Source organism: Peromyscus leucopus, chromosome 18 (assembly GCF_004664715.2).
Source record: "Peromyscus leucopus breed LL Stock chromosome 18, UCI_PerLeu_2.1, whole genome shotgun sequence".
NCBI lineage: Eukaryota > Metazoa > Chordata > Mammalia > Rodentia > Cricetidae > Peromyscus > Peromyscus leucopus.
In genome coordinates this window covers 40,190,300-40,202,738 of record NC_051078.1, presented here as the reverse complement: position 1 = coordinate 40,202,738, position 12,439 = coordinate 40,190,300, and the positions used below count along the sequence as shown (strand labels likewise).

Sequence of the window (12,439 nt, the reverse complement as noted above, 5' to 3'; positions counted from 1 at the left end):
AGTATTTAATATCCCTTCAAGTAGACAGGCTCCCACCAGACCTACCCACTAACCCTTGTCCTGTTAGTGAGTCCAAGTAGGGAAAGCGATTACTCTCCAATTATTATCCCAGGAACCAAGAAAAGTCAACTTGATGTTTCCAGCATCCCACTGGAGTACACAGCGTGGGTCATCAGGACACTAGGTTGAGTGATGGAGTATGTGAGTGAACGGATTCTTCTCACTGGAGGGGATTGCAAGGGGGGTTTGCCAACTGCACCCTTGTTCCCCATTCCAAACAGAGCATGGAAGACACAGAAAGTCCAGGCCAGCCAGATACCTGTACCATGGGCTAGCCTGTCCCTGCCGGCAAGTCTGGGTCACTTCTAGTGATCTAGCTCCAAGTTAAGTCATGGCATCTTCTTGGTCCTATCCTGGTGGTGTCTTCTTGGTGGCTGATAAAGTAATGACGTCAAGAACCAGGAAAGCCGTGCTCGCTTCGGCAGCACATATACTAAAATTGGAACGATACAGAGAAGATTAGCATGGCCCCTGCGCAAGGATGACACGCAAATTCGTGAAGCGTTCCATATTTTGAATGGTGTTGTAAAATAATAATAATAATAAAAAATCCCAAAGGAAAAAAAAACATAGCAATAAAATGATTCATAAAGAAAAAAAAAAAAAAAGAACCAGGAAAGCCACCTCAGTTGTGTGTCTTTGAAGTTACAGAATTCCCACAATGTGCCTGAGCTGTGCACACACGGCCACCAGCTCTCTGATTACTTCTCTGGGAATTTTCTCTCTCTTCTTTTAGATATTTTTTTTTACATATATGAGTGTTTTGCCTGCACGTACGTTTGTTAAATCTGTTTGCCACAAACCCCTTTGGCATCAGAGAACATGAGGATGTCTCTGACGGAATAAACTCCCTCTCAGAACCGTTGCGGACAGAGATAAATTAGGCCCAAACTAGTAGAAAATCAGTAGAAGGAAAATCAACCTGCTGGCCCCAACATTTCTTACTTCCTGTTTCCTTCTCAGTCAGGTCCGGAATGCCTGCTGCCAAAAATGCCGATGCCACTCAGTGCTATTGAGTCTCAGCCATGGCTTCTCTCACCTGGAAGAAAAAAAAAAACAAGTATACAAATGCCATCACCCTCCAGATACATTAGTGCTCTGTTCACGTTGCTTATAAGAAAAATGGAACGCCAATAACCAAAATGGGGGCCGTGAGCAATGAATAATAGCTGACAAGCACTGTCCTCAGCAAAGCCCGACTTAGTCCGATGGAGTGAGGGAACATTCAGGCGCACAGAGGAAATGAAGGCTGGCAGACGTGCTAGTCTGTTGCCCCTGTTCTAGCATCCATTGACTCTCTAACATGCTTCAGAAACTGTGGACTGGCTCCCTCCTTAATCTGTGCAACTGGTACCCTCTGAAGTGGGTATTTTTGTCCTTGCAGCTAAAGGAACTGAGGCATTTTGCCAGATTGTTTAGGCTGCCATTGCAGCTTTATACACACACACACACACACACACACACACACACACACAAATATATCTGCTTCTGAGAAGTCCTTGAATCCTAAGTACAAAGTACATTAGTTGAGACTCAGTTGCAAGACGCAGGAACCAAACTCAAAGTAGCTCATAGCATTTAAAGATCTACAGAGAAGGGAATTCTAACTAATGTCAGGCATAGCTCTCTATCCATGGACTGAAGAAGCCACGGGGATGACAAACTCCACCTTTTCTTCAGTGTTCTTGACTCTGCTCACCTCGGCTTTATTGTGTGTGTCAATCTCGTTCTCCTCCCTTACAGAGCCAGCGTTGGGACAATGACTGCAGAGAGTTGTCACCAGCATTATTATTAGTGTCCTAATCCCAGAGAAAGGGGGCCTTTCTCTTTTAGAATCCACATGTAACCTCCAAGGGAAGATTCGGGCTCAGCTTAGGTCACATTGCCCATCTTTGGACCTGTCACCACAGTGGGGAAGTTGAGTTCTGGGAAAAGACATGGGCGTTCACTAGAAACAGGATGTATGAGGACCAGGAGGTCCATGGTTAGAGGCAATCCCTTTATGAGCATGAGTTACCAGTGTTTTCTGTTTCCATGTTTCGAGGCCTCCATGTTATCAGGGGTATACTTGTGGAAATGGGGTCAGAAAGATGAGAGCCTGCTTCAAAGTTGATTTAGGATCCAGTGGCTAGCAGTTTTCTTTTCAGAACTAAGAAGTATGTTGTGCAGATACAGTTGTTGGAATCTTTTGAGGGCTGTTGTAAGGAGAATGAAACTCACCTTGATGATGTCCTTGCCAAAAATATTTCGCCTACATTTAATCATGAAAAATGAATGTGAAAATTGAAAGTGTCTTAGCTGGTCTGTCTAGACATTTGAATTTCATAAAAGACACACCCTAATAGACTGAAGAACCACCCCACTGTGAAAGTTAAAATGGAAATGGCTTTATCAGGACAATGTAGGCACTTTAGTACCAACACTTGTCTATTACATAAAGATGGCATTCCGAGGCTACACTTCTGAGTGTGACCATGGCAATGTCCTTGTTCTTTGGAGGCACATGCTGGAATACTACGGTGACATGTAAGAATTAATTCTCCAATGTTTGGGCGTAGGAATGCCCCCACATATGTAGAGAGTAAGTGGGGTGGAGAAAGAACGTGGCAAAGTATTAAGAACTGGTGTCAAGGTCAAGATGGCTGAAGACTCAAATTCAATCTCCAGAATCCACATGGTGGAATGATAGAATCAAATCCCAAGATTTCTTCTAACCTCAATTCATGTATGTGTGTGCTTTTGCACGCGCGCGCGCGCGCACACACACACACACACACACACACACACACACACACACACACATGCATGCATGCATGCACACAATGTTAAAAAATAATTTAAAAGAATTGGTGTAAGTGAATTGGTGAGTTTAGGGGAAGGGTGCACAGAGGCTACCTTGTCCTGTACTGTTCATGTATATCATTTCCCAGATTTAAAAGGAAATGATGGAAAAGGAAAGAATTAAAATATCTCCTCATACTGACCTAAAATTTGATTTTCCCCACATTAACACAGCAAGTTCAATAATTCAGTCACGTACATGCCCTGTCGCATCTAAGCTAGACTAAGTACCTGTCGAGAGCTTCAGTCTGGCACGCTATGACTAGCGCCACCTGGTGGCAGTGGTCTACGGAAGGCTGAGATTACTCTGGTCTCATCAGTACAGACCCTCAGAAATCTCCAGACTGGCTTCTGCTTCCCAGCAAGGCTGCAAGCTGTGGCCCCACCAAAAAGAGAAGGCAGTGGGTTCGGCCATGGGGAAGTTCTGTCATCCAAAGCTGTGACAGCAAATGGCAGACTTTGTCACCCCACCTACAGCAAATCCTGGCTACAGCCCACTCACGACCACTAAACATTCAATGAAGAACTAGCTAAGAGCGTTGGATGAAATGATGATCTACAAGGGGGCTTTATTTATCCAGATGAAAGTTCACATCAGCAGCTTCTAAAACTCAGCCAATAACTTAGAATTCGTTAGAAGTACTGGAAAGTTTACTTGAATCCCAACGTACATCTTTTAGCAGATTTGTTAGAAAATGTTTATATTTGCATATTAATCTATATTACCGTTGTAAAATATTTTATTAGCATCCATGCACACAGATATGTTTAAAGACTGACCTGTACATACAGACACATGGACACACACACACACACACACACACACACACAGGTTTACAGAAACACATAGAACCTAGAATATATTCTAGTTACTTTTTAAGGGAAATTAGTCATTTAGTAACAATTTTAGATGTTCTTGCTTCAATGCTTCATCTTTTTTCTGAGCATCCCTTATCAAACAAGTGAGGATTGAAAAATGCTCAAAACCCCAAATCTGTTAGATGCCAATATGACACAGCAAAGAGAAATTGAACACAAAGGACACCAACTTTTTCACACACACATGATATATTTATACATATACTATATATATATACATACACACAATATATATACATATGCTATATATACATATGTGTATATATACATATGTATGTGTGTACAATAAATATATATGTTGTGCATATACATATATATATTTCTTTTTTGGTTTTCCAAGACAGGGTTTCTCTGTGTAAAAGCCTTGGCTGTCCTGGAACTAGCTCTGTAGACCAGACTAGCCTTGAACTCACAGATATCCACCTGCCTCTGTCTCCCAAGTGCTGAGATTAAAGGAGTTCGCCACCACCACCTGGCTCAAAAAAAAAATTAAGTAATGTATAAAATTACCTTCAGGGGCTTGAGGGATGGCTCAGTGGGCAAAGGCACTTCCTGTACAAGTCAGGTTCAGTCTCCAGAGCAACAGTGAGAGAGGACAGACTCCCCAAGGTTGTCTTCTGATCTACACACACACCATGGCCCATGTGCACATGCACACACATTAGCTTAGGCTACATATATAAAACATAAATGAATTTTGTGTTTGGAGTTGGATCCATCTCCAAGACATATCATTACATACATGAAAATATTCCAAATTGGAAAAATTTGAAATTCAAAACATTTTGGGCTTAAAGCAAGCTGATAAAGGATTCTCCAGTGTGGTGGACACAGCATAATTTGTTTACTAGTAATAATACTTGCTAATGGTGTGTATTGTGCCTACTTTAAGAAAATATTTGAGGTGCTTCACGACACTAAATCATATATAAAACAACATGATAAAAATGTAATATTGAAAACCGTCAAAAAGAGATGAGACTCGATGCGGAGACTGTTCATAACTGTTCAAGGTACTGAGAATAGGTGAATTCTGAGTGGTCAGCCCTAAACAGGCGATCTATCTCACCAACAGCGAAGGAAAAATCATGGAAGAGAGGGCAGAAGAATCTATGAGGCAGAGGATGAGGAAGAATGCTGTGAAACACTGTCTTCTAGACAAGCCATAGCCGTTGTACCCCTGAACTCAGCAGCTGTGGTTACTCACACAGGACTTGATGAGATTGGCCCATTACCACTCGATGAGATTGGCCCATTACCACTCGATGAGATTGGCCCATTACCACTCGATGAGATTGGCCCATTACCACTCCACCAGGGGTGGAGGGGAGGATCATGAGAGCCACAGGCAGTTGGTGGTTGCTGGGGAAGGAGTCATCATCTTCTTGGGTGGAACAGCCACTATTACATTCCCCATTCTATCCCCTACAGATGTTCATGCTACCAAGTCTAGTTAAACTGGGTGGGTCACACACCGACATGGTAGGAGGGGCACTTGGGAAGAGGTGGCTAGTCCAGCAGGCATGGGAGGGGTTGAGAGGAGGGTAATAATGTGATGGGGGAACGTCTTTCTGTACCCTACGAATATGTGTTGCTCTGATTGGTTGATAAATAAAGCCTTTTGGCCTATGGCAAGGCAGCTTAGAGGCAGGTGGGAAATTGAAAGAGAGACAGGAAGAAGGCATTGGGTGGGGGAGGGAGGGGACGCTGCCAGCCCCCACCAAGAGAAGCAAGATGTAAAGTACCGCTAAGCCACGAGCCATGTGGCAAAGTACAGATTTATAGAAATGGGTTAATTTAAGATATTAGAGTTAGCTAGCAAGAAGCCTTCCATGGCCATAGCAGGTGGATCTCTGTGAGTTCAAGGCCAGCCTGGGCTACCGAGTGAGTTCTAGGAAAGGCGCAAGGCTACACAGAGAAACCCTGTCTCGAAAAATCAAAAAAATAAATAAATAAATAAATAATAAAAATAAATAAAAATAAAAATAATATAAGCCTGTGTGTGTTCATTTGGGTCTGAGCGGCTATGGGACCATGGGGCAGTGGGAGCTGGGCGGGACCAGGAAAACTTCAGCTACAATAATGCATTATGTACATGTATGAAATTGTCAAAGGATAAACAATTAAATAAGTGAAAGGAAAGATAGGTATGGAGTAGGCTGCCTAGTTACACATTTATCTTGGGGTTTAGAACATAATTAAGATCTCCTATTACTTCTGGATTCTGTCCTGAAGAGAACCAGGGCTTGTGCTGACTGGTAGGACTCCCAGGCAAGTGGTTCAGATAGGTACAGAGTCTCCCAGTAGTGGCACCCGCGACAACAGAACAAGAGAAGTGATGTTGGTGAGGATGTAAATGAGGGACTGTGGTGGCTATTCTTGGTTGTCAACTTGACTGTATCTGAAATGAACTGAAAACCCAAGTCACTGGGCACGTGTGGGAAAGATTTTTAGTTAATTGGATCATTGGCCCTCCTTAAATCCAGATTGCTTGAGGTCAGAAGATCCACCTTAAATCCAGATTGAGGTTGGAAGACCACCTCCCAGCCCCTCCACTCCCCACCCCCCAGATCTGGGCCACACCTTCTCATGGCAGTTCATACAAAGGACAAGGAAGAGAAAAGCTTTTGCCCTTTGCCTGCTGCCCTTGCCCTCACCTCACTGATATTAGAGCATTATTCTTCAGGATGCTGACCCATACTGAAGACCAGCTGAGACATCCAGCCTCAGGGACTGAACAACTGTGGGGTTCTTGGGCTTTCCACTGGGAGACAGCTGTTGTTGAACTAGCAGGGCTTCAGCATGTTAAGTCACGCTAATAAATCCAGTGTGTGTGTGTGTGTGTGTGTGTGTGTGTGTGTGTGTGTGTGTGTGTGTTATGGATTCATATATATGGATAGAATATATGGATTCATTCTATCAGTCCTGTTCCTTTACAGAACCCCAACTAATACACTAATATAGGGACGAAGTTCCATGAGCCACAAAGAGCACTCTGAAAATGTTGGCCAAGTCTACGGGCAAAAGCAAGATGTGGAACACCAAAGAGACAAGCCAGGAGCACTGACTGACCCAGTCAGGAAAATTCCTGAGTGGCAGCTCCTGGCTACAACTGGCATGACAGCTGTCCTGGGGTGGGAGTGAAAAGAATAGTTCAAGGCCAGGTAACCCCGATGACATAGGTCATCTCTGTCACTGCTGAGGCCTGTCCCAAGTTCAGACAAAGAGCACAGACTGCTAATGATGCAGAGGGTCGTCCCCCCACCCCCGCATTCCCCCCCCCCAGTGTTTCGCCTAAGGCTCCCTGACAAGTGGGGCCTACACTCCAAAACAATAGGAAACAAGACAAACACTAAATGGCACACTATGTGACGTCATAACATCTCACCACACCACTTACAAGCACCTGGGAAACACGGTGCAGAAGAGATCCCATTATAGTAGCGGTCTGAGTTCCTGGAAGTGACTTTCCCGGGAGACATGTACGGCTTCTGTACACTCTAACTAAGCACTAAATCATTCCATTAACATTTTGATTCACGGAGAGGTATTGGAAAATTTGATTCACAGTATTGGAAAATGGAAAATCTAAAGATGTCATCTTAATAAGCTCGGCAATTTTTTTTTGTAAGTTAGTGACATCCAAGCAAAATTCAAACAGAATTATTTCTGTGGAGTGCTGAAGAGAGGTCAGTAGTTAGAGTCCTTATACTGCATACATGAGGACCTGAGCTTGAACTTCAGAACCCCTGGCTTTTTCTACTTGAAAGCCAGACAATTAATTAATGAAAAATATAAACAAAAATAAACAATAAAAGATAGGTCAAAATAAAATGAAGGTATTAAACATTTGAGAGTAATGGAAGAAATAACGAAGGTAAGACCTCACTGAACACAATTTAGTATTTATAATTTCATATAAAACATGTGGCCAAACCACAGATAGACTCAGAAGCATGTGCAGAACATATTTGGAACAAGAAAAGGATTATATATTTTACCTTTGTGTAATAATGACTGTGCAATTGAGCAAGCTCACTGAGACTTCTAAAAAATAAAAGGAGCAAAGGATGGTCACAAAAGAATTTTTCCACCTCAGTAGTAGTCAAATAAATGAGAATTTAAAAAACATTTTTCATTTACTAGTAAAAAATGTTAAAATATATTTTAAATGACAGCCCACAATTAGAAAAGAAGAAAAGGGCTGTGAATGGCATGCCGTCAGCCATTCTGATGGGATTGCATGTCTGTATGTGCCCCATATGTATGCCTCGTACCAGCAAAGGTCAGAAGAGGGCATCAGGTCCCATAGAACTGGAGTTAGTGACAGTTGAGAGCCACCATGTGGGTGCTGGGAACCAAACCTGGGTCGTCTGCAGGAACAGCAAGTGCTCTTAACTGCTGACTCCAGCCAAAGTTGGTGCTGCTGACTAAGAACTATTAAACCAATCCTTAGCATTGGCCAGTCAGGCATGGAAGCACACACCTGTAATCCCAGTATTGAGATGCTAAGCTCAAGGCTAACCTGGGGTACACAGCAACATTTTATCTTAAAACAAAACAGTAATCCTAATAAAGTTATTTCTGACAAATGAAAGTTTTGTTTTTGTTTTAAGGTTAGTTATACTAAAGATTTTTCTTTTGTTTGCATCCCTAAACACATATGTCAAAATTGATCTACCAACTTTAAATATCTAGAGAAAAATTCTTGCTCATATCAGACTTGGGGCTGGAATTCTTCCATACAGTGCTTTCTTCTGATAAAATGAATCCATGTATTCTAAAACACACACACACACACACACACACACACACACACACACACACACACACACACACGATTTATTAGCGTGACTTACAAGCTGAGGTCCAGCTAGTTCAATAATAGCTGTCTCCCAGTGGAAGGTCCAAGAATCCAGCAGTTGTTGAGTTTGTGCGGCTGGATGTCTTACTGTGACCATTCTTTCATCTAAGACTCATTACAGACACAGTCTTTATGTGTGGGACTGCGTATTCATCAGACACAGCACCTGCTGCTACGGAACTTACACTCTGCTGGAAGTTTACACACATATCTCAAAGTAGAGGGCAAAAATCACTATTAAAACCACAGAATGTCAAGGATAACATGCCATATTTGCTTTTGATCATTTTTTTGATATGAGATTTCCAGAAATTTTAGGTTTTTTTCCTCTTTAATTCTAATGTTGAATTTCACAGTAATGCTATTATCTGTGAAATCATTGTTCGTTCGCTTAACTAGACAGTCCATAGCTACTGTAATCTCAAGATTAATAATAATAATAATATTTATAAATGATATAATATTATAAGTTTATTAAAATTACAAGTTTATAAATTTTATAATATTTATAAATTATATAATATTTGCTCATTTAAAAAGCATGGAATGCGGAGCTAGAAAGATGGCTCAGTAGTTAAGAGTTTGCACTGCTTTTGTAGAGGACCTCACTTTGATTCCCAGTATCCTCGCCAGACAGCTCACACCTGCCTGTCACTCCAATGACATTGGCTAGTACAGCCTTCACGGTCACCTGCACATCCTCACAAACAGACACACATGTATACATATAATTAAAGATAAAAACAATAAGTCTTTGTAAAAAGAAGTACGGAATGAATGGCTTGTGGCCCTTCTTTTTTGAATTCTGTACTTGACGCACATCACACCACTTCCAACACACATTTCTAGAATGGTATGAAGTGTTAGTCTTTTGCCGCTTCGTTCTTTTTTTTTAAACGTAATTTCTTTATTGATTCTTTGGGAATTTCCCATCATGCACCCTGACTCCACTCATCTCCTCATCCAAAAAAGCAATCCAAACTCAGTAGAGATCCTTTACAGCAAGTGAGGGAAGGGTCATTGTCCACACACACTGACAGGTCTGGGAGAGAAGCAGAGGAGCTGAAAAAAAAAATCAGAAAGATGCTGAGCAACAGCCTTCCCTCTGTGATGTGGTTATCTATTCTGACCTGGGGAGGATTGTCTGGGTATTACCCTAAAACCTTTTCCTTTTCTTCCTTCCTTTATTTCTTCCTTTCTTCTTTCTTTCTTTCCTTCCTCCCTTCCTTCCTCCCTTCCTTCCTTCCTTCCTTGTGGTGGTATTGTGTTCCCCAAAATATTGTGCACCCTAATAAACTTATCTGGGGTCAAAGAACAGAACAGCCACTAGATATAGAGGCTAGAAAATGGTGGCACTCACACCTTTAATCCTAGCATTCCAGAGGCAGAGATCCATCTGGATCTCTGTGAGTTCAAGGCCACACTGGAAACAGGCAGCCATGGTGACACACGCCTTTAATCCCAGAAAGCCAGCCTTTAACCCCAGGGAGTGGTGGTAGAAAGCAGAAAGATATATAAGGCATGAGGACCAGAAACTAGAAGCATTTGGCTGGTTAAGCTTTCAGGCCATTGAGCAACAGTTCAGCTGAGATTCATTCTGGATGAGGACTCAGAGTCTTCCAGTCTAAGGAAACAGGACCAGCTGAGGAACTGGCGAGGTGAGGTAGCTGTGGCTTGTTCTGCTTCTCTGATTTTCCAGCATTCACCCCAATAACTGGCCTCAGGTTTGATTTTTATTAAAAAGACCTTCTAAGATTCCTGCTACACTTCCTTTCTTTTTCTTTCTTTCTTTCTTTCCCAAAACAGGGTTTTTCCAAGTAGCCCTGGCTATCCTGGATTTAAGCCAGGCAAGAACCCTGATCTTCAACAACACATCCATGAACTTTCTGACCCTGCTCCAAAGGGAAGGAGTTTTCTTGTCATAAATTCAAGGTTATCCCCAACTCAAAAGTTTGCTAAAGCTCTTTGTTCTGAAGATCCACAACGTGTGTGTGTGTGTGTGTGTGTGTGTGTGTGTGTGTGTGTGTTTATAATGGGGCGTGTGTCTGGAGTGTAGTAAGCACTAACACAAAGGCATGTGAGCATTGTGGATCCAGGCAGGTTGCATCCTAAGATGCTTTTTAAAGAGGAGAACGAATGAGGGAACTCTGTGGTAGGTCCTGGGTTTCCCCCAAATGTGCAAGTCACCTGAGTTTTCATTTCTGATGGTATGTCTTAGAATGGCTGCATAGACAGTTTATATTGATTATTTTTTTCTCTTAGAGCCTTAGGCAGTAAGAGAGGCCAATCTGTTTTCTACTCTATTGATTTTTTTCTCCTAGAAGAATTGGTTTAATTTTCAGCATTTCCATCTATTAATTGCTACTCATACCATAAGTGGGTTCTCCAAGCTTGCTTCTGTTAATGTCCAATATATTTTCTGAATCATATTGCATCCTGGGGTTATTGGAGTATCTGCCCATGATTGCTTGAACTCATGCTTTCTTCCTATTTCTAAACGCTTACCAAGAGTACTATATGCAGGGGTTCTCTGAGTGAACCCCCAGTAAATAATAATCATCGCCTCTGCCACAGTTCTGAGCAAGTAGGGAAATTAAATAATATATAAAGATAGAAATGAGCCAGGCGGTGGTGGCACTGCCTTTAAAATCCCAGCACACGGGAGGTGGAGGCAGGCGGATCTCTGTGAGTTCTAGGACAGCCTGGTCTACAGAGCAAGATCCAAGACAGTCGGGACTACACAGAGAACCCCTGTCTCAAAGAAAAAAAAAATGAAAGGGGGCCTGGTGGCTGAGGCCTGAGAGCAGCACTTTGGAGGTAGGGATAAAAGAACCATGTATTCAAGGTCATCCTCAGCTACATATTGAATTTGAGGCCAGCCTGGGCACCTGAGACCTTGTTTTTCTTAAGAAAGAAAAAGAAAGAAAGAAAGAAAGAAAGAAAGAAAGAAAGAAAGAAAGAAAGAAAGAAAGAAAGAAAGAAAGAAAGAAAGAAAGAAAGAGGGAGGGAGGGAGGGAGGGAGGGAGGGAGGGAGGGAGGGAGGGAGGGAAGAAAGAAAGAAACAAAAATAACAACTATTATTCATAATAGAAGCTTGGGGAAAGGGTCGAGTTTAGGGTCTTAAGGGGCCGGGTCAGCTGACAGAAATGGAAAAGTCAAGCAGCAGATTCCAGGCAGAAACAAAACATAAACATTCTCCCACTAGGGCCTTCTCTCCTCCATGCTCTCTACCTCGAAGCAGAGTGCTTTGCCTAGTCAGGCAGCCTCTCTTCACAAAGAAGAAAAGGCAGAGTTTTCCCTCAAAGTCACCAACCAGGTTGCAGTCACTGTCACGGCGTGGTGTGAGGAGGGGGCAAAGCACTCTTCCTGGAGAGGAAGCATCATGGGATGGGAAGTGGGGTCCCCACCAATGAGACGCAGGTACCAAAGGAGAAGGTAAGGGGATGGATCGCAAGTGTCTGCCCTTAGTGGTTGGGGCTCCACACAAAAGGCATCTTGCTGAGCTTCATATTTTCTCGACCACAAAAGAGAGGTGACGTCAGCTCTCCTTCCCAGGCCCTCTGGCTTCCTCACTATCCTTTCATCTCCCAGGTGACCCCACCAGGAGAGGACCCGCCACTCCATGACGCAGCAAGGACGGACCTCGTGAGAACGGAGCCGTGCCCTTAGGGCTCCGTAACCGTGAGCTGAACAGACTTCTAATCTTTGTTACTGCTTGGCCTCAGGTACACACACACAACCAAAACAAAAACAAACTAATGAACCCACTTATCTTCCACCTCCATAACAACAAAG

General features: G+C 42.8%; 1 non-coding gene across 1 annotated transcript; it reads left to right on the top strand.

Moving 5' to 3' along the window:
- Window positions 1–469: 469 nt before the first annotated feature.
- Window positions 470–576, top strand: LOC114700653. The gene has a single exon (XR_003735724.1). It is a non-coding gene; the product is annotated as a U6 spliceosomal RNA (small nuclear RNA).
- The last annotated feature ends 11,863 nt before the right edge of the window (window positions 577–12,439 follow it).